The sequence below is a fragment of the Zea mays genome, chromosome 9, assembly GCF_902167145.1.
Source record: "Zea mays cultivar B73 chromosome 9, Zm-B73-REFERENCE-NAM-5.0, whole genome shotgun sequence".
Classification (NCBI taxonomy): domain Eukaryota; kingdom Viridiplantae; phylum Streptophyta; class Magnoliopsida; order Poales; family Poaceae; genus Zea; species Zea mays.
In genome coordinates this window covers 32326936-32350102 of record NC_050104.1, presented here as the reverse complement: position 1 = coordinate 32350102, position 23167 = coordinate 32326936, and the positions used below count along the sequence as shown (strand labels likewise).

Below are 23167 nucleotides of genomic sequence, written 5' to 3'. Positions count from 1 at the left end.
TTTGCCCTTCGAGCTCTGCACTCTTTTCAATGGCCTCTGCTACTTTTCTAGCGTCATGGATGCCTTTTTCGCTTTTTCGTATAATTTCTTGGGCCATTTCCCGGCCACCGTTGTCCCTGATGTCGGTGAAAAATTTTCCACCGACCAGGCTTGCTTCGGCCGAGGGGTCTTTTATATCTTCGGAGGATAAGGCGGCTTCGGATTGTGCCAGAAATTTCACATGGTCACAGCCTTTCCTCTCCAAAATGGTAGCAATCCCCTGGCACCCGAAAAGGCACATATGTATCCGCGACTATTCAAAATTTCTTCAAAGGCCTCAGCTTCGTGGCTGATCCATTCGATTGGGCCTTCGGGGTCACCCCTTACAAAGTTCTCTTCACTTGAAAAAGCGCCAACGCTGGCGAAGCTGGTTTTTACTTTTTTAACACATTCTATAGATTTTTCATAGCATCTTTTCTTAGATGCACGAAGCTCTTCAACGCTTTTTCCAAATGGTTTGCCCATTGTTCGCTGATTTCTCGTTTTGTTTCTTCAAGTGTGCGTTCCTCTTTAGTTGTGGCTAGTTGTTTTCGGAGATCTTCAATCTCACGCCTCTGAGCCTCAGCTTGAACTTTAAAAGTAGCTTCATCTTCTTTTATTCTGTTTATCAATGAATGCAATATTTTATCTTTTTCGAGACCTTCGTTCCTTAGTTCAATTACTTCGGAATGAAGGTTGCTCAGGGCCATAACACACCCTGCGTCTTCGACATCTTTTTGGGCCCTGAGGGCGTTGCTAAGTATAAGGCCCTACAAAGAAAAATGTGTGTGCGTCAATAAATTTAAGCAAACGAAAAAATTTTGTTTCAAGAAAAAATACGAAAATCTCATTTTTTGCACCTTTAAGCTATTATACGCCAGGCTGTCGGCTAGCTTGTCTTTTGACAGCACCAAAAGCTCGTCTTCTAGTGTTGGAAATCCGAAGCTCTTGCTCATCTCCCGACAGACAGAAATCTCCTTGCTGTCAGGGAGACAATACAAAAAGTCTTCTTCTCCACTGCCGTTGAATATCAACGCCCCCTTTGGATATTTCAATTTTTGGGCGTAAAACTGGGCCTCTTGCTTTTCTTTTTCAGACAATTTTTTCCCCGAAGCATGACGTAAAATATAATCGAAGGCTTCGGAAGAAGCTTCGGGGGCGGCAGTACCAGTTTCTTTAGCTGAAATTTGTTATGTTATTTCTGTTTCTTCGGCTTCCAAGGATTTCACCTTGGTGGGCTCTGAAGGCCCAGCTTCAGTCTCAGATTGATGTTGTCTTGAAGCTTCGGCAACAAAGGCTTCAGTGTGCACTTCGGAAGTTTCAACAATTTTCTTCGGAGTTGTGCTTGAAGACTTAATTGTCTCCAAAACATCCAGCACATTAACCATCCTTTTTCTTTTGGGGGTCACTGCTGGACCCTTTTGGCTTTTTGCTGCCTCAATTTTTGCTGAAGGACTTAGAACTTCTGATGTCTTTGTTTCTTCAGCCCCCGGTTCTTCTATTTTTTCCGTCGCCGGCACTTCGGCCAGCCCTTCAATATTCGGCAGGGGAGTTGGTTCTTTAGCTTCGGTGGCCGAAGAGGTCTCACCGACAAACTCAGGCACTGTGGCCGGTTCAATATAACGTGGCCGGTGTGTGAGAACCTTTACCCTTTTCCTCTTCGGTGCCGGCTCGCTAGGAGCGGCTGAAGCAGCATCCTTCGCAGAAGATGTATTCTTTCTTTTTTGACCCCGCGTTGGATAACGGTAGTCGGGGTAGACGAACCCAATTGCATCAAATACTCGGTTGAGTCTCTTCTTCTTTCGGCCTCCGAACGCCGCTGATAGTGCAGTGTCTTCGGCCTTCGAGTATAATCCAAGCAATTCATCACTTATGGCCTCAATACTTTTTAGCCAGTCATCATCTGGCTCGACGAATTTATCTCCATATTGTAATGTGTATTTCAGCCTAACTAATCCACCTTCGTCAGTTTCTCTAACGGTCTCCTTCGGCATTTCCCACTTTTCTACAAGTGGCCATATTCTGAAGGCAATGTGTTCTTGGACCAAATCCCTTGTCCCTATAAAAGAGCAAACCACGCCGAAGGCTCTCTGGCATTCTTCGGCTGCTTCATCCATTTCCACCTTCGGCCTCCGGAGGCCGAAGCGTTGCCAGATACGGCGCATAATGATATCTTTAATATCTTCCCGTGTTTTCAAGTCATTCTTCACATAAAACCATTCCGTCATCCAGTCGCCGGGCCATCTCTTTCGAAAGGTTGGCACGGGATAGCTTGACCCAGACCGGGCATCGAAGCTGTAGCAGCCAAAATTGTTGTGATACTGCTCTTTACCCTAGGGTTTTGTCTCATACAATAGCTCATGTATGTTGCAGAAACTTTTTGCATTTGGTTCTAAACCTTGGCTCCTCATGGCCCAGACGAAGATGCCCATTCTTATGATTGCTTCGGGAGTAAGTTGATGAAAGTAGATTTCAAATACCTTCAGTACTTCCACGACAAAACTGCTCAAGGGAAACCGCAGTCCAACTTTTAAGAAGCTTCGGAAGATTATGAATTCATTCTCTTCGGGAGTAGGCACAGTCTTCTCCCCGTCATCTGCCCTCACAGTAGACATGTCTCGAAAATATCTTCCCCTCATGTTATCAAGATGACTCTGCTTAATGCTCGATTTTCCGAAGACTGTGTGACTTGGTCGCCACGGTCGATCTTCGGAGTCTTCACCCCCACTTTCTACATCATAGCTGTCACTTTTACCAGTGTCTTCAGATAAACCCTCCAAAATCTCCCTAGTGATCTTCTCTGTATTGGTCTTTGCTATTGATTGAAGAAACCCGAGATGCATCTCCTCAGAAAGGCTCAGCTTCGATTCAGCAACAGTTTTCTTATCTTCAGACATCTTCGCAAACGCTGAGAAAGTGCTCTCAAATCCGAAGCTTAAAAATTTAAAAAGCCAAGCAAGTGTTGTTGCGCGCAGGCTAAAAGTCGAGTGAGCAAGAGCAGATGGCAAGAAAGCGTACCAAATAAACTCGTGGTGAGCTCTTATTTATACACCTAGTGCGTTGAAAACTAGAGGGTCCCGCTTGTCAATGACTGTTGCTATTCTAGCAAAGGGAAGGTGTTTTTTCGGACCTTCGGCTTAAAGCCTTCATCCATGTCTCAATATGAATTTATTATTCCAGCAAATTAATATTGCGAGGGGCTACTGTTGGGGGCCTTCGGTTTTCGAAGGTCCTCAAAAACATGATTTGACAATGTTTTCCAAGTGAAATATGTGAACAGGTATCTTCGGAATCGGGTTATGAGTATACAAGAGTATGGTCAGGACGAAGCTTGAGTGAGACGGAAGGCGATTATGACGAAGGATAAGATGTTCACGAAGCTATGCGTAGAAAAGCTTCGGCATGACAACAGAAAAGGGGAACCGACTTAAAGATTAAAAGGCAAATTAGACCCTGAAGAATTACTATAGAGTTATTGATAAATGTAAAGGGCATTAATGTAATTCTACACGGGCTGCGTCCCTTGCCTATAAATAGATGAACAGTACTCCCGTACTGTTCACGCTGACTTGGCATTCGCTTTTCGCATCACGCATGTACCTTTACTTTCTGTCAATCCGAAGGTACATTTATAATTTGTTATTATGATAATAAGTTGACGATAATATCTATATTATTTTTCGTATTTCATATACAAATTCTTCCTTATCATCTATCTAGTTTACGAAGGTTTCTTCCTTCATAACCTTCGTCCGAAATTTATTATATTCGAAGGGGCATAATGTCTTGAAGGACGAAGGACCTTTATATTTAACACTTTTTATGTTGCCTTGTTCTTAACTCTTAGCATTTGAGAACAAGTCCCCAACAAACACCATCAGCATCGACCTTCAGGACATCGCCCGAGAACGTGGCAGCTCCGCGCGTCAGACCTGGCTGACGCTCGAGAACCAATTCATCGGCAACAGCGAGACACACGCCCTTCACCTCGACGCCATGTTTCGCAACTTCTTCCAAGGTGATCTCTCGATGACTGAGTACTGCTGCAAGATGAAGGCTATGGCAAACTCCCTCGGCGATCTTGACTGCTCGGTCTCGAACCGGAACCTCGTCCTCAACGTTCTTCGCGGCCTGAACAAGAGGTATGAGCATCTTTGGGCGATCATCACACGCAGCCGTCCTTTCCCGAGTTTTCTTAAACTCTAGGATGATCTAGTCCTTGAGGAACTGCAAATTGGACCAGACACGACTTCGGCGCCGCCTCAGGCCTTCTACTTCAACAACTCCTAGCCACCTTCCTCCTCTCGCCCCCCTGGCAGTGGTGGCCACGGACAGGGTCAGGGTCATGGTCACGGGCGCGGGCGCGGCCGTGGGAAGGGTGGCAGGGGTTCTGGTGCTCATCATCAAGGGCAGGGGGCCACACTACTAGTCCAGCGTGCAACCAGGGTACTGGCAGCACCTCGATGATAGGTGCGCTGGCCCCCTGGCCCTCCCTCTACAACCCGTGGACTGGGACGATCTCCATGTACCCCGGTCCGACTACGGGGGGGCTGCAGCAGCCCCCACATCCTCCACAGCAGCAGGCGTTCCTCACCGCTCTAGGGCAGCACGTGGGTCTACCTCATCATACCCCCACTGGTGCCCATCACGGTTTCGACGCAGCTGTATGCTGCCCAGCAGCAAAAGCAGCTGCAGCAGCAGGCGCAGGCTGCTTATGGTGCGCAACAGCAACAGCAGGCTGCCCAATCATCCTAGAACCCGTGGCAGGGTACCTGGGATCAGCAGTCGCTGGCCTCTTCCTTCAACACGATGACTCTTCAGCAGCCCCAGTCCATGATCGAGTGGATTGCTGACTTCGGGGCCTCCCAACCATACGACACCTGATTCTGGTAACATCTCCCGTTTTCGTTCTCCAACTTATGCTATTCCTTCATTCATCGTTGTTGGAAACAGGTCTAGTCTGTCGGTCACCTCAGTAGGCGATACGGTGCTTTCTGGCCAGTTTTATCTTAACAATGTTCTTGTTACACCTGATATCATTAAGAATCTTCTTTCTGTTCGTCAATTTACAACTGATAATAATTGTTCCATGGAATTTGACCCATTTGGCCTTTCTGTAAAGGAGCTCAATTCCAGGAACACAATCATCAGGTGCAATAGCTCTGGGCCACTGTACACCATCAGTCTTCCTACTGTGCGTGCTCCGCCGGCTACTACACACTACGCCCTTGCTATTGTTGCTGCTCATGCGTCCCTATGGCACCAACGTCTTGGTCATCCTGGCCCTGACGTGCTTGGTAAGCTTTCTAGTATTGTTGTTGTTTCATGTAATAAGCCCAACCATGTACTATCTGTCATGCATGTTAGTTAGGTCGGCGCACTAGGCTTCCTTTTGCGCACTCTATGTCGCATGCTACTCAGTGTTTCGATTTAGTTCATTGTGATTTGTGGACATCACCTGTCATCAGTGTCTCTGGGTTTAAATACTATTTGGTTATCCTTGATGATTTTTCACATTATTCTTTGACTTTTCCTTTGCGCCTCAAATATGATACTTTTTCCACCATCTCTAATTTTTTCTCTTATGTTCGTACTCAGTTTGGGCGCACGATCAGGCAAGTCCAATGCGATAATGGTCGGGAGTTTTACAATTCCTCTACTCGGGCTTTCTTTCTCACCAATGGTGTGAAGCTTCGCATGTCTTGCCCTTATACATCACAACAGAACAGTAAAGTTGAACGCATGCTCCGCACCACCAACAAAATGATCGCACCTTGCTGCTCCAAGCGTCCATGCCTCCACGCTATTGGGTAGATGCTCTTCATACAGCCACTTATCTTCTTAATCGCCTTCCCACCAAAACTGTCCGCGCCTCTTGTCCCTTTGCTGCCCTATACAACACACCTCCCACATATGAGCAGCTTCGAGTCTTTGGATGTGCTTGCTATCCAAACCTCTCTGCCACTGTGCCGCATAAGCTTGCTCCCCGCTCTACTGAGTGTGTTTTTCTAGGGTATTCTCATGAGCATAAGGGTTATCGTTGTCTTGATCTATCCACAAATCGGGTCTTGACATCTCGTCACGTTGTCTTTGATGAAGCTTGCTTCCCTTTTGCAGCCTCGCCCCCTCGAACTAATGATTTTGATTTGTTGTCTGAGATGGATCCGATCACTTCACCCATCGAAACACGTCTTTTACCTGTAGGTACTCGCTCTGTTGCCCCCGTGGTTGCACCGCCAGCACCACCTACGGGGGTTGCTCCCACGGGTGCTACCTCTTCTCAGTCGGGCCAGCCCTCACGGGTCCTAGCACCAGCTACTCGGACTTCCACGCTTGCTGCGCCGGCTAGTCCTAGTGTGCCTACGGCAGGCGCACCCCCTGGTGACCGGTACAGGGACCCCGTACTGGCGTACCAGCATCGGCACCCGCCGGCTGGACCTGCGCTGGCTGCCCCACCGGCTAGACCTGCGCCGTCCGGACCACCGGCTGGACCTGCGCCGGCCACTTCGCCGGGTGGACCAGCTCCGGTCTCGCCCCTGCCTGCAGCGCTGTCTTTACCACCTCCTACTGCCTCTCGAGTACTTCCACCTAGTGCGGTGCCCATTCCCTCGGTGGTTCACCCGCACCCGATGGTTACTCGTGGCAAAGCTGGCTTCCGACAGTCAGCTTTGTACGTTGCTACTGCGGTGTCACCAATACCGTAGTCTGTTAGGGCTGCCCTTACTGACCCGCATTGGCGGGTTGCCATGGAGGAATGCTGCTCTGAAGTCTAATGACACCTGGGATCTGGTTCCTCGACCTCCTGGTGCTAATGTGGTGACTGGTAAATGGATTTTCACGAACAAGTTTAATGCATATGGGACTCTCTGATGGAATAAGTCATGTGGTCAGCAGCAGTTGCAGTTTTGACTGCTACAGGATAGCATGCAGCAGCAGTCTTTTGACTGCACAGGACAGCAGTAGCAGCAGTCTTGACTGCGCAGCAGCAGCAACCTTTTGACTGCTGCAGGACAGCAGCAGTTGCAGCAGGACAGCATGCAGCAACAGTCTTTTGACTGCGCAGGACAGCAGTAGCAGCAGTCTTTTGGCTGCACAGCAGCAGCAACCTTTTGACTGCTACAGGACAGCAGTAGTTGCAACAGGACAGCATGCAGCAGCAGTCTTTTGACTGCACTTTAGTATCTAAAGGACAACACCTGTGTGCTGCTGCGTGTAGTGTAGTGTGTAGTGCAGCCCCTAGGGCTATAAATATGTGTCCCCAACCCCTCTAAGGGTATGGCATTGTGTAGTGTCTGAGGAAATAAACAGAAAATTGCCCCAACTCATAGTGTCATCCTCTTGATGAGAGTTAGAGTTCCTCTACTTACAATTGGTATCAGAGCCAAACTATCCTGCAGCCTAAACATCTCTTGCTCATCTCCTTCCCACGCCTCTCCACACACTTAGTCGGCAGCAAGAGCTCCAACTGTTCCTTCCTCTCCTGCTCAGACGAGCAGCCTTTCGTCTGAGACAGCCTCTTCCACACACAGCGACCCCTCACTAGCCCACTATGTCCCTACGCTCGGTCACTTCGAGTGCGCGGCGCCAGCAAGAGGCCGAGGTCGCCGCGGCATAAGAACATGAGCGAGTAGCAGCAGCGGCTACAGCGACAGCGGCGAGGGCAGCACAGTTGGCAGCGGCAGAACTGGCAACAGCGAGAGTGGAAGTAGAAGCGGCGGAGGCGGCGGATGCTGCATGTGCGGCGGCAGCAGAGCTCGAGGTTCTGCGCGGCAGTAGAGCTGGCAGCTCTGCTCTTGTCGACGACAACACCGACGAAGAGCTCAGGCTGGCGAGGGAAGCAGCGCGAGAGCAGGCGGCACAGTGGGCAGCCGCGCATCCCCATGGGGGCGCGCGTGGTGGCAACCCAGATAGGCGACGACGCGCTGATGGCGCTCCAGGCGAGGGCGCACGCAGCGGCAGCCCAGACGGGCGTAGACGAGCCGGCGGTGCGCCTGGCGGCGGTGACCGAGTCGACGGAGATTGTGACCTCTACAGGCGGCGCGACTCTCCCTCCTCGAATCGGTACCATGGTCGCCGCATGGCCCAGGCCATTGTCAGGGACATCGGTCCCGGCGGTGGGTGGCCTACCCTCACCAAGACCAACTACGTCGAGTGGGCCGCGGTGATGAGGGTACGGCTCCAGGTTCGCCACATGTGGGAAGCAGTTCGGTACGGTGACGTCGACTATCACGAGGATCGACGGGCGTTGGATGCCCTCATTGCTGCAGTCCCGCCCGAGATGCAGTTTTCGCTTTCCCAGAAGCGGACTGCCAAGGAGGCCTGGGACGCCATCGCTGCGACCCGCATCGGCAGTGACCGTGCCCGCAAGACCACACTGCAGGCACTTCGCAAGGAGTGGGAGAACCTGGCCTTCAAGCCAGGTTAGGATGTTAATGACTTTGCTCTCCGCCTCAACACTCTGTTGCAGAAGATGGTGCAGTTCGGCGATGACACCTACGATGAGGAGAGAGCTGTTGAGAAGCTCTTCTGTTGCATCCCCGAGAAGTACAAGCAGATTGCTCACTCGATCAAGTCTCTGCTAGACCTCTCCACGATGACAATCGAAGAGGCGATAGGTCGTCTCAAGATGGTCGATGGCGACGAACCACAGGCTCCCTCTAGGCCTATCACTATCGGCGGGAAGCTACATCTCACTCGGGAGCAGTGGGAGGCCTACTAGGGTGACAAGAAGAAGGGGGAGTCCTCCTCGACATGAGGCCGCAGACGCGGCAAACCGCGCAGGGCGCGTGGAGGCGCCCAGGCCGGGGCGCGAGGACATGCTGAGGGTGGTGCCCGTGGAGGTGCCCAAGGCGGTGCCGTCGGCAACAAGAAGCCGGCATGAGACGACGGCTGTCACAACTGCGGCAAGCTTGGCCACTGGGCCAGGGACTGTCGGCAGCCACGACGTGGCCAGGCCAACGTCGCACAGGCGGAGGCGGAGGAGGAGGCCCTGCTCCTGGCACATGCAAACATCGAGCATCTCCAGCGGCACTGGCCGCAGCGGCACTCCTCCACCTTGATGAGTCGAAAGCACGCGCTTTCCTTGGCGACGGCTCCAGCAAGGACATGATCGAAGGATGGTGCCTCGACACCGGCGCCACTCATCACATGACCGGCCGACGGGAGTTCTTCACCGAGCTTGACTCTAGTGTTCGAGGCTCCGTCAAGTTTGGGGACGCCTCCGGCGTAGAGATCAAGGGCGCCAGCTCAGTCGTCTTCACCACCGCGTCTGGTGATCACAGGCTGCTCACCGGAGTCTACTACATCCCCGCGTTGAGGAACTCTATCATCAGCTTGGGACAGCTAGATGAGAACGGTTCGCGCGTGGAGGTCGAGCATGGAGTCATGAGGATCTGGGATCCCTCTCGTCGCCTTCTTGCCAAGGTACGCAGGAGTCCAAATTGGCTATACATCCTCAATGTGAAGGTGGCACAACCTTGCTGCCTTGCTGCTCGTCGAGACGACGGGGCATGGCAGTGGCACGAGCGCTTCGGGCACCTTAACTTCGAGGCCCTGAAGCGGCTCAGTGCCAAGGAGATGGTACGAGGCCTGTCGTGCCTTGACCATGTGGAGCAATTCTGCGATGTCTGCGTGTTAACAAAGCAGAGACGGCTCCCCTTTCCCCAGCAGTCGAGCTTCCGAGCCAAGGAGAGGCTCGAGCTCGTGCATGGGGACTTGTGTGGCCCGGTGACAACAGCCACACCAGGAGGACGACGCTACTTCTTGCTGCTCGTCGATGATCTCTCCCGCTACATGTGGGTGATGATCCTTGGCAGCAAGGGAGAGGCTGCGAACGCCATCAGGCGTGTGCAGGTCGCTGCGGAGGCGGAGTGCGGCCGCAAGCTGCACGTGCTGCGCACCGACAACGACGGCGAATTCACGGCGGCTGAGTTCGCGTCGTACTGTGCGGATGAGGGCGTTCAGCGCCACTACTCCGCCTCGTATAGCCCGCAGCAGAACGGTGTCGTCGAGCGGTGCACCAGACGGTTGTGGGGATGGCTCGGGCTCTCCTCAAGTAGAGAGGAATGCCAACTGTCTTCTGGGGAGAGGCGGTGGTGACAGCGGTTTACATCCTCAACTGCTCGCCCACCAAGGCTCTCAATGAGATGACACCGTACGAGGCTTGGCATGGGCGCAAGCCGGCGGTCTCTCACCTACGGGTCTTCGGCTGCCTCGCGTTCACCAAGGAGCTTGGCCACATCAGCAAGCTCGACGATAGGAGCACCCCGGGGGTGTTCATTGGCTAAGTGGAGGGCTCGAAGGCCTACCGCATCCTTGACCCAAGAACACAGCGTGTGCGCACGGCGCGCGACGTAGTGTTCGACGAAGGGCGAGGATGGGCGTGGGACAAGGCGGTGGACGACGGCACGACTCCGACGTACGACTTCACCATCGAGTACATCCACTTTGAGGGAGCTGGTGGAGTAGGCAACTCTTCCCCGAGCAGGTCTACCCTAGCCCCCAAGTCTCCACCAACTCCAGCGCCACACTCTCCAGCTCCTGCTACAACGAGCTCTTCACCACCATGCACTCCAGCCACGACTCCGGCTACAGCGAGCTCTTCGCCACCACGTACTCCAGCACCGATGGTACCCTCTCCAGGAACGTCCTCTCCGACACCAGCTCGTGTCGAGCACGACACAGTGGAGCTCGTGACCCCTCTGTCCCGCGACGAGGAGCGCGTCGACGCGTGCTACGACGGCGAGCCGTTGCGGTATCGAAGGGTGGAGGGCCTTCTCATCGACCCGTCGGTGCCAGGCCCTGCATCTCGCATTCTGGGAGGAGAGTTGCATCTTGCATGCGATGATGGTGAGCCTCGGTCTTTCGCGGAGGCTGAGAAACATACGGCTTGGCGTGCCACGATGCAGTCAGAGATGGACGCGGTTGAGACGAACCGCACCTGGGAGCTCGCTGATCTCCCTCATGGTCATCGCATGATCACCCTTAAATGGGTGTTCAAACTGAAGAGGGATGAAGCTGGCGCCATCGTCAAGCACAAGGCTCGCTTGGTGGCACGCGGTTTCCTACAACAGGAGGGGATCGACTTCGACGATGCTTTCGCCCTCGTGGCACGGATGGAATCCGTGCGACTCCTCCTTGCGCTGTCAGCCCAGCAGGGCTGGCACGTTCATCACATGGATGTCAAGTCGGCGTTTCTCAACGGCGACTTAAAGGAGGAGGTCTACGTACACTAGCCGCCAGGTTTTGCGATCCCTAGAAAGGAGGGCAAGGTGTTGCGCCTGCGCAAGGCTCTCTATGGCCTGCGACAGGCACCGAGGGCGTGGAATGCCAAGCTGGATTCCACGCTCAAAGGAATGGGTTTCACGCCAAGACTGCACGAGGCGGCCATCTATCGGCGGGGCAATGGAGAAAATGCCCTGCTGGTGGGTGTCTACGTCGACGACTTGGTGATCACCGGCGCCAAGGATGCAGAGGTGGCAGCGTTCAAGGAAGAGATGAAGGCCACCTTCCAAATGAGTGACCTGGGGCACCTCTCCTTCTACCTGGGGATTGAGGTGCACCAGGGGGACTCCGGGATCACACTTCGCCAGACCGCCTACGCCAAGCGCATTGTTGAGCTGGCTGGGCTCACCGACTGCAACCCAGCTCTCACTCCGATGGAGGAGAGGCTGAAGCTGAGTCGCGACAGCACGACGGAGGAGGTGGACGCTACACAGTACCGGCGTCTTGTGGGGAGCCTTCGCTACCTCGTCCACACACGGCCTGACTTGGCATACTCCGTCGGCTACGTTAGTCGGTTTCTGCAGTGACCGACGATGGAGCATGAGCAGGCTGTGAAGAGGATCATCCGCTATGTTGCGGGGACTCTCGACCACGGTCTCTACTACCCGAGGTGCCCTAGGGAGGCACACCTTGTCGGGTACAGCGATAGCGACCACGCCGGCGACATCAACACCAGCAAGAGCACAAGCGGGATCCTCTTCTTCCTCGGCAAGTGCCCCATCAGCTGGCAGTCGGTCAAGCAGCAGGTGGTGGCCATGTCCAGCTGCGAGGCCGAGTACATAGCGGCCTCCACCGCTTCAACTCAGGCGCTCTGGCTTGCTCGCCTACTCAGTGATCTCCTCGGGAGAGACGTTGGAGCAGTTGAACTTCGGGTGGACAGCCAGCCCGCCTTGGCATTGGACAAGAACCCCATGTTCCATGAACGGAGCAAGCACATCCGGGTGAGATACCACTTCATCCGTGACTATTTGGCAGAAGGGAGCATCCATGCACGCTACATCAACACCAAGGATCAGCTTGCCGACTTGCTCACCAAGCCCCTTGGGAGGATCAAGTTCCTTGAGCTTTGTTCTAGGTCTGGGATGGCTCAACTTTCTCACAAGACGATGCACAAGACTTAGGGGGAGAATGATGGAATAAGTCATGTGGTCAGCAACAGTTGCAGTTTTGACTGCTACAGGACAGCATGCAGCAGCAGTCTTTTGACTGCGCAGGATAGCAGTAGCAGCAGTCTTTTGACTGCGCAGCAGCAGCAACCTTTTAACTGCTGCAGGACAGCATGCAGCAGCAGTCTTTTGACTGCGCAGGACAGCAGTAGCAGCAGTCTTTTGACTGCGCAGCAGCAACCTTTTGACTACTGCAGGACAACAGCAGTTGCAGCAGCAGTCTTTTGACTGCACTTTAGTATCTAAAGGACAACACCTGTGTGCTGCAGCGTGTAGTGTAGTGTGTAGTGCAGCCCCTAGGGCTATAAATATGTGTCCCCAACCCCTCTAAGGGTATGGCATTGTGTAGTGTTTGAGGAAATAAACAGAAAATTGCCCCAACTCATAGTGTCATCCTCTTGATGAGAGTTAGAGTTCCTCTACTTACACTCTCAGCAGGTACAAGGCTCGATGGGTTCTTTCGGGCTTCACACAGCGTCCAGGCATTGACTATGATGAGACGTTTAGTCCTGTTGTGAAGCCCGCTATTGTACACACAGTTCTCTCTCTAGCTATTGCTCGTGATTGGCCTCTCCATCAGCTTGATGTCAAGAATGTGTTTCTTCATGGCACTCTGACAGAGACAGTGTACTGCTCACAGCCTACTGGTTTCTTTGACTCTGCTCAGCTAGATCTGGTGTGTCGTCTCAACAAATCTCTTTATGGCCTGAAGCAGGCGCCTCGGGCATGGTACAGTAAATTTGCCTCTTATTTACTCTCTTTGGGATTTGTTGAAGCCAAGTCAGATACGTCACTTTTTATATATCGCCATGGTGTGGAGACTGCATACTTGCTACTCTATGTTGATGACATTGTCCCCACAGCTTCTAGTACTACCTTGCTACGACGTACTATTTCTTCATTACAAAGGGAATTTGCTATGAAGGATCTTGGCACTCTTCATCATTTTCTGGGTATCACTGTGCAGAAGCAATCTCATGGCCTCCTCTTACATCAGCGATAGTATGCATTGGAGATCATTGCTCATGCTGGATTGACTGATTGCAAACCCTGTGCCACTCCGATTGACACATCAGCCAAGCTTTCTGGTGCTCCTGTCAGTGATCCTACACAGTACAGAAGCCTGGCGGGTGCTTTACAATACTTGACGTTTATTCGTCCAGATATCTCTTATGCAGTCCAGCAAGTTTGCCTTCATATGCATGACGCACGTGAGCCTCACTTGACTGCTCTCAAGCACATCCTTCGGTACTTGTAGGGTACTCTGGATTTTGGCCTTCGTCTTCGTCGTTCTGCTACGACTGAACTCATTGTGTACACTGATGCTGATTGGGCAGGCTGTCCTAACACTCGCCGGTCCACTTCAGGCTATGCAGTCTTCCTGGGTGACAATCTTGTGTCTTGGTCCTGGTTGCGGCTAATGGTGTTGTAGAGGTTTCCTGGTTGCGGCAGCTCTTGATGGAACTACATTCTCCTTTGACTCGCAGCAGCTTGGTCTATTGTGACAATGTTAGTGCCATCTACGTGTCCTCTAATCCGGTTCAGCACCAGCATACCAAGCATATTGAGATTGATCTTCACTTTGTTCGCGACAAGGTCGCCATTGGGGATGTTCGTGTTCTTCATGTTCCGACGACATCTCAGTTTGCTGACATTTTCACTAAAGGTCTGCCGTCCTCGCTCTTCACCAACTTTAGGTCCAGTCTCAACATCTGTCGTGGCTAAAGTTGGGACTGCGGGGCCTTATGTGTGTGGGGGGCCGGGCTGTTCTACGTTTGTACACGCCCGGCCATAGGTGCTGCGCCACCTCTTCTGGGAGGTTTTTCCCCTGTCATGTCGCCACCCTCCTATAGGCGGCAGCCCTAGGGTTTCCTTCCCTCCTGTCTGCCTATATATGTTGCCTCCTTAGGGCCCTATCAATATAACACAAATTATAGGCGACTATCCCTGTCCAACAGTTTCATCATTCACAGAAACAACACTCGGGGTGACCTGACCGTTGTCTTTTTATTAGGTTATATTTAGTGAGTACCGCATTATTTTACAGCACCCATAAGAAGATTTTGATTTCTACCTTTCCGTAGCATCCTATAACTATTGTCAGCCTCAAGCATTGTACACAGACTTAATGGTGAAACTGCCATTTTTGTTAAACTTCCAGGGAATAACATCATTGTTCTCCTGAAACACCGAATTTTTTGCAATTTAGCCCTTAAACAGATTTAAAATCACATTTAGACCTAAAAAAATTTTAATCTCAAATTTGGACCCTTAGCTCGGCGCCATAGCCTATGGCGCCGAGCTAACACAGCTCGGCGCCATAGGCTATGGCGCCGAGCGGTGACGTGGCCAGGGCAACCGGCGCTGACGTGGCTGCGGGCGTGGCACCTAGCTCGGCGCCACAGATCTTGGCGCCGAGCTAGGACTTAACCTTCGCCGTGGTTTCTTCTTCGCGCGTCTGTTCTCTGTTTCTTCCTCCTACCGCAGCCGCCGCGCGCCCGATAGCTCACCGCCCACCGCGCCGCGCTTCCCCGCCCACCGCTCCGCGCGCCCGCCCCGGCCGCCGCGCCGTGCGCGCCCGCCGCCGACACCGTAGCTTGCCCGCCGCCGACACCGCAGCGCACCCGCCGCCGCGCGCCCGCCAGGTAAATTTTTTACTGTTGTTAGTTACTTAGTTAGTAAATTGTCAGTGTTTAGCATATTGTTAGATATTATTAGTGTTTACTACTTAGTTAGCTATCCACATGTTTAGTGTTTAGTAAATAGTTAGCTATTTTCTTGTTAGTGTTTAGTAAATAGTTAGATATTTACTTGTTTAGCATATTGTTAGTGTTTAGTAAATTCTTAGTGATTATATAGTTAGCATTTTGTTTAGCGCATTGATATTACATGTTAAGCATATTGTTTATTACGTAGATATCGTGTAGTTTTCTGTGTTTGCAACCATCGTGTTGTCGTTTATTTGCAGGTTTTCGAAACATCACTTTACAGGGGAGGTGCTGCCAAATTTTTTATTGACAATATTATTTTTTGCACATAGGTGTTGTTCCGACTTGACCTTCTCCACCGTTTGCTGGACTCGTACGAGATCTCAGGTATAATTTGTTTTCGTACATTATTCATATATTATGTAATTTCGTTTGATGTGGTCATTTAATATTTATTATATAGTTATTAGTTAATAAGTAGTTATTATTTATTTATTATTTAGTAAGTTTATTGGCTTAAGTACGTAGCCATTATTAAGTTAGTAATCCATTTTTGCAATAGATGGACACCCTAGTGACACTATACCATGGAGGAAGCGTGGGGATAGATGCGTATGGGAGTGTTACTTTTGATGGTATGAAGATCGTGACCATGTTGTTCGATGAAAGACCATCTTTTGACAAGATTTTCGCTCGAGCTTGTGAGGAGATTAGTTGCGACATAAACGACCCTAGAATATCAATTCAGGGTTTGTTGTCCCATATTACATATGGAACAGTTGTCCGACGGTTGATCTCCATTGGCTCAGAAGATGATTGGGTGAGATATGTAAGAATCGTGAAGACCATGCTTCTACCATGTTTGGATGTGGTTGTTCAGCTGTTATCTGTTACTCATCGTGATGCTCCAGTCGGGTTGACTCCACAAATTCCCAATGCATCTCGTATTGAAGCTCCTTTGGTAGAGCTTCCGGAAGAAGTGGTTGTTGTGCCCGATGCTCAATCGGGGCCGCACGAGTATGGGATTTCTCGTCCTCTTCCTGGCGTTTGTGGGGCTTCTAATCCGGTGGTACCCCCCAAGAGATCCCATTGACCCAGGATCCAGTTCAGGATCATCCTAGTAAGTGTCTTTGACACGTTGTTCATATCCATCGTTATTTCGTTTCATTAGACTTTTTAATGTGGTATTTCTTGCTTCCATCCGATGCAGGATCTCCACAAATCGATAATGGTGCTTATCTTGATGTGCCTGTGTCATATAATATGGACAACATATGCAGGGCATCCAATAGTGTTGATGTTCAAATTGAGGATGAGGAGGAGCCATATGAGGCTGGACGGGCCTTAGATTCTGCTGATGACCGTCCGGTTCAAGAAATGACCGAGCAAGAAATTGAACTCATAAGACGTTTGTGTCCGGAGCGTGACCCTGCAGTACATGAATTTAGCAGTCTAAGTCATTCCACCCGTGCATATGCTGAAGGACGTGATGATGAACTGCTAGAGGCTCCAGATAACGCCGATAGCATTGAGATTAAGGTAGGCTTACTTTTCAAGGACCTGCCTACACTAAGACGATGGTTACAGGAATATTCTGTGAACCGCAAGAGGCCGTTCAAGGTGAGACATTCGTATGCACAGCGTCGTTACACTGTTGTGTGCGAGGTGTCGAAATTAATTGGAGGGTATGTGTCCGAAGGCAGAAGGACACCGGAAAGTTTAAGATCACCAAAATTGTAGGTCCACACACTTGTGCCCAAACAGAGCTGAGTTCTAAGCATCGTCAGTTGACATCTACCCTGATTGCGAAAAGGATATTGGGGATATTGAAGGGTCAGCCAAACTTGAAGGTGAAGTCAATTATGACCATGACTTCGGAGCTGTTTGGTTACAGGATCAAATATGGGAAAGCATGGAGGGCAAAGCAGCAAGCATGGAAGATGATATACGGGGATTGGGAGGAGGGTTATGAGAAGTTACCAGCATTGTTCAATGCAATCAAAGCAAAAAAACCCAGGCATGCATTACGAGTACATCCCCAAACCTAATGAATGGAGGAACGACAGAGAGATATTTTTTCGTGCTTTCTGGTGTTTCTCGCAGTGCGTAGAGGCCTTCTGGCATTGTCGTCCCGTGCTCTCTATTGATGGCACTTTTCTGCTTGGGAAGTATAAGGGCACATTGTTGGTTGCCATATCATGCGACGCAGACAACACACTGGTTCCTTTGGCATTTGCTTTGGTGAGAGGGAGAACAGAGATAGTTGGTCTTGGTTCTTGCGGCTTGTACGCATCCATGTCGTAGGCCCTGGATGCGATGTTGGTGTCATATCTGACAGACACCAAGGTATTCTTAATGCAGTGCAAGAGCAGATTCCTGGCTACGCACCCATGCACCACAGATGGTGCACTCGACATCTAGCAGAAAATCTTCTTCGAAAGGATCATAGCAAGGCTAACTTCCCCCTTTTTGAGGAGGTATGTCGACAGTTGGAGGTTTCGTTTTTCGAGGATAAGTTGAAGGAACTAAAAGATGCAACAAATGCTGAAGGTAAGAACTGGATTGCTGGATTGCTGAGGGAACCGCAGAAATGGACAAGGGCCTACGACGAAGGTGGCTGGCGGTTCGAGTTTCAGACTAGCAACATGGCCGAGTCATTTAACAGTGTGCTCAAGGGTATACGGGGCATGCTAGTCAATGGTATAGTAACATTCACTTTTTATAGGCTTGTGGCTTGGTTTAATGATAGACACGCGCAGGCCAAGGCAATGCAGACGCGAGGGCAGAGATGGGCACCTAAACCAACATCACACCTTAATAATGCAAAGGAACGTGCCCATAGACATGAGGTACAATGCTTTGATGAGGAGTTGGGTAAATACGAGGTAACAACACTAGGCGGCATAACTTCCGACGGTGAGGTGCGACCTTCGAGGACACATGTCGTGTTACTTGATGCATTCTCGTGCGGTTGTGGTAAACCTAGACAATACCATTTTCCATGTTCTCATTATGTTGCGGCCGCACGTCATCGTAACTTTGCATTTGAGAGCAGAATACCTTCTGAGTTCAGTGTAGAGAGCTTAGTACGTACCTGGAGCCCTCGTTTTGAGCCATTTCTTGATGAGTCACAATGGCCAACGTACACCGGTCCAGTATACGTTGCTGATCCAGCGCATCGATGGGACAAACGTGGTAGTAGGAAAAGGAGTCGGTGCAACATGGTTATGGATCAGGTTTCCGGTCGCAGTAGGAGAGGTCGAGCGTCCCCCTTTCTCGTGGACCCAGAGCAGAATGAATGCGGAAAATGCGGTAGAATTGGCCACAACTCACGTACATGCATTTGGACACTTAGTCAGGTGTGATATATTTTATTGTACACAAATTTTATTCTAATATGTCGATGTTTTTGTTACACTTTGTACACAACTTATATTCTAATATGTTGATATCTTAATTTGCAGGATGGCGCAGTTCCACTTGCTGGACCCTCACTACGACGAGCACCACAGGGGCCGTCTCACCGCAGAGGGAGAGGTAATATTTTGCACATATATTAAATTTTCGAATTAATATATGTGACATATATTTGACTAATGAAATTCTTTTGATTGCTAGGTGTTGCCCGTTCTGCGGGTTCGGACCCACGACCGGTTTCTGGAGGAGATTAGGTACGATGAGAGGTACACTCCTCTCCTACAGAGGGCTGGCTTGGACGTCGTATCGTACCAGGTTCGCCGTGGGCTGCCCACTTTCAACCCAGCGACGTTGACGGCTCTGGTCGACAGGTAAAGACTTCTCTAGTTGTTTAATATTTACAATTATCAAATCTACTTTGCATACTAATGATTTTGTATTCATTTGTCTTCCAATAGGTGGCGGCCAGAGACTCACACTTTCCACCTTCCCTGCAGTGAGATGACTATGACGCTTGAAGATTGCCAGAAGATTCTTGGTCTCAGCATTATTGGTCGTCCAGTGACCGGTCAGGCATCACCAGGCGGATAGAGGCAGAGGGTGGAGGCCTTTCTTGGGAGACTGCTTCCGGATGACCTACGAGGTAGCCACAACACCGGAGTCTCACTGACCTGGCTTAGGCAGGCCTTTGGGCAGTGTCCACCTGGTGCAGACGAGCAGACGGTTGGATACCATTGTCGAGCTTGGATTCTCCATCTCTTTGGTTCAGTTCTTTTTCCAGACGCGACAGGCGACATCGCGTCATGGATGTTTCTGCCCTGCCTGACTGACTGGGATACGACAGGAGGTTACAGCTGGGCTTCTGCAGTGTTGGCCTTCCTGTACAGGCAACTTTGTGAGGCTTGTCGTCGTTCGTCGAGGACCGCTAGCTTAGGTGGATGTGTCTACCTACTACAGTTGTGGATGTGGGCACACATACCCGTCGGGCGACCCAGAGAGTTACCTCCTCGTGAGTGGTTTGTGGTAGCCAGACATAGGCTTAAGCCCACGACTGCTTACCGCTGGGACCAGGTCGAGGAGCCATTCGCACGACACCAGCGTGCTTACGTGGAGTACTCAAACGAGCTCGACGCACTTACTCCTTCGATGGTGAGTTGTCTACTTTTATCTTTTTCCTTAAACAGTTGGTAAAATGACTATAAACTAACATGTGCTTTCTAAAACTTTTGCAGGTGACCTGGCAACCGTATCTTGATCCATATTTCGCCAGCATACAGTTGAGCAGCATGTGCTCAATAGACGAGAACCTCTACCTAATGAGGTGTCCCCTCATCTGTTTTTATGCTGTTGAGTACCACTTGCCCCACAGAGTTGCTCGACAGTTCGGATTGCGACAGGAGTTTCCGGTGGAGCCATTCTCGACTTCAATAGAACTTCATAAGTGAGTGACTACATGCACTTGTTATTCTAACTAATAATTGAAATATCAGTTAGTCGCTAATATATGTTTCTAACTTTTGCAGGTTCGACAGACAGAGACAGAAGAAGGTCACGGACTTCGAGACCCACCACCGTGATTACATTGATGAATGGGAACAGCAGGGGGATCTTAACTATGAGAACGAACAGGCGCACACAAACTACAACTTCCGGAGGTATTTGATTTGGTATGCTGGTGTGACTAGGTGCAAGCTGAAGGGACAGTGGACAGCTGCAGACTATGCCGAGCAAGAATCGTCAGACGACGAAGACACAACTTTCGACATAGCTGCTCTACACAGGTCCCAAATTGAGGCTGCTCCAATCCTTGACAGAGTGGTAACTATTTCTTTACTAAAATTAGAGATTTCAATTCAATGCTTTATGTCTAGTTTTGAGCATCCTAATGTTTTAACTTGTGACTAGGGAAACTCTATGCTCGTATCTGTTGTTGAACTTGAGCGTATCTCACAGAGAACTTCAGATAGTACTACGCTATCGTTACTATCAGTGAGTATCAATGTTTAAAAGAAAACTTGTTTATTTGTATGTTGTAACATATGTCTGTAACTAATATTTCGATTACAGAGGGTATCACGTCGTCTTCGTCGTGCAGCGGCTCGGTGTGGATGCCGGTCTCTAGCGGGCGTTGACGTGCAGCTGCCTGTGCCTCATATGCAGCAGGACGTTCAGCCTCCCATTTGTGAAGTTGGACCATCTACAATAGGACTGAGCTCCTCATGATCGACGCGGGACACGTTTGAGGATGTGGCCCACGACGACGAGGACGACGACGACAGTGGCGCTGGCGCCGTAGGTCAGGAGGAGATTGGACCATCTCAGTTGCAGGATGCTCCTACAACTCAGCCATCACAGCTGACACCACGTAGAAGGTGTCCACGAGACCCTTACACTCCAGGCACCGACACTCTTGGGGCCAAGGGCAAGGGTAAGACTAGGAGGAAATGAATACTTTTGTGATGTTGGTCTTATGCTGAAAACTTTGTGATTTGGACTCATGCTGGAGGCGTTGTAATGTGAACTATGTTATGTGTTTTGGACTATGTTTTGTGGACATTGTATTTTGGACTTTGTTTGTGGACATTGTATGAAGAACTATGTTCTGTGGATGTTTTTATATTCGATGTTATTTTGTGATGTATTATATGTTGAAATGTGGTCATGTCTTATAATATGTGATTATTTGAACTGTGGTTGTTAATAAAACAAGGGGAACTCTTGCAAATTTTTTTTGTGAATTGTAAAAAACATAACAAGCAATAAGTAACGCATCTTTAGAGTTCTAAATTATTTTTGATACGAAAATACTACATAACAGGCTACAAGTTTCTTCAGTCTGAATCACAATCTATGAGTAACTCATCTTCGGAGTCATCCGTCGCGCAATCCTCAACGACAACCTCATTCCACTTGCTGCATTGTCCTGCATCACACTTGTCACCAGTTCTCTTGTAATAATTGGATTCTGCTTCATCTGCAGCTTGGGAGAATAGCTCATCCTCAGCCTCAGCCTCATCATTATTCTTGTAATAAGCCGCCTCTACCTCTTCGGCGGCCTGAGACATAAACTCATCCTCTTCCTCTTGAGCACGTAATCCTGCCTCAGCTAGTGCGATGAGCTCACTCAACCTTGATGTGTCGTCCTCCTCTTCTTCATGTAATCCTGCCTCTGCGAGAGCGATAAGCTCACTCAATCTAGATGTGTCGTCCTCCTCCTCCTCCATCAGCTCAATTGTCGCCATTTTATCCTGAACATATCTTGCATGCGCCTCATCGGCCAAATAGTTTACGCCACTTCCAATCTCTGCAAATATAATGAGCAAAATAAGTTAGCAAAGTCAAGATAAATAAATTGTACTAACATAATTATAATATCATTTATCTCACTCACTTCCCTTGAGGCGATCAGCAAGATTATCCAACATCTGTTTCTCGGCTTGAGCCGCTTCCCATTCCCTTGCATCCTGTGCTCTCTTCTCATCTGCCGCCTTCAACCTCCTATACTCTGCACGCTTCGGGCTATCATAAAAGGCAGATTTTGCTTCCCTACGCATGTCGCGTATGCGATCGTTAATGTACGAATCGACGAGCCGAGATCCACAACGCATCTTCTGTCCCATTATTCTCTTGGACTCTATTGTGCGCATCACCTCTCCTTTGTCGTCGTAACTCTCCCAACTGCATTTCCTTGTCTCCTACAAAAAAATAGTAAGTACCGCTATAACATTATAGCTGGTGCAAAAAAAATACCAACCTCATCGTAATCCACCATATGTCCACAAAAATATCCAACACCAAGCTCGGAAGGAACTAATCCATACTTAGCTTCAATACCACATTTGCAGAGTACTGGATCAAATTTCACCTCTTCTTCCGCCCACTGATTGTATCTCTTTTCCTTTACCTCTGGCTCTGGCCAATGGGACAAAGGACCATACAACCACTCTCTGAAACGACACTTACGCCACCCGTATGGCTGCAGGAGAAAAAATTAGTAATTTATTGTAAATAATAACTAGTTCATACATTTAGCGTATCGATGGGCTCATATAATCAATGTTCGGACAACAGAACTACTTCTCATAGTCTTCATCGATGACAGCACGGTCTCCACAATCGCATCGAGGCGGTGAGTCCATCCGTCTTTCTGTGCTACCTCCTTCTCCGCATCCGTCATTGGTGGAGGATTCGGGGGAGGAGGTACCCAACGCTTAAAACGCTCATGACTAGTCCTTCCACTCAACCAATTAACGAAAAGAAGATATCGAGGGTCAAATTTATCAGGACCGTCGATCCACTGGAAAAAGAAACACCTCTGATGCCCCTAAAATAATGGAAAGGAAGCACTATTACACATCTACAAAATAATGAATGCGAACAAAATTAAGTGACAAGTCATAAGCTACGTACGTCCAAACCGCCACAAAGGTAGTAGCAGCGAGCAGCCGTGTCTGGATGTTGTGATTGATGTACCCAAGCCAGTCTGCCACAGTCACAGTTAGGCACGAGGAGTTCAGGAGGAACAGGAGCATCCTTACTAGATACGTCCGGATATAACTCCCGAGGACGACCTCT

General features: G+C 49.9%; 1 long non-coding RNA gene across 1 annotated transcript; it reads left to right on the top strand.

Annotated features, from left to right (window-relative positions):
* Positions 1 to 18492: 18492 nt before the first annotated feature.
* On the top strand, positions 18493 to 18963 carry LOC103638210 (uncharacterized). Its single transcript, XR_558623.3, has 3 exons — positions 18493 to 18534; positions 18640 to 18712; positions 18794 to 18963. It is a non-coding gene; the product is annotated as an uncharacterized lncRNA (long non-coding RNA).
* Positions 18964 to 23167: the final 4204 nt, after the last annotated feature.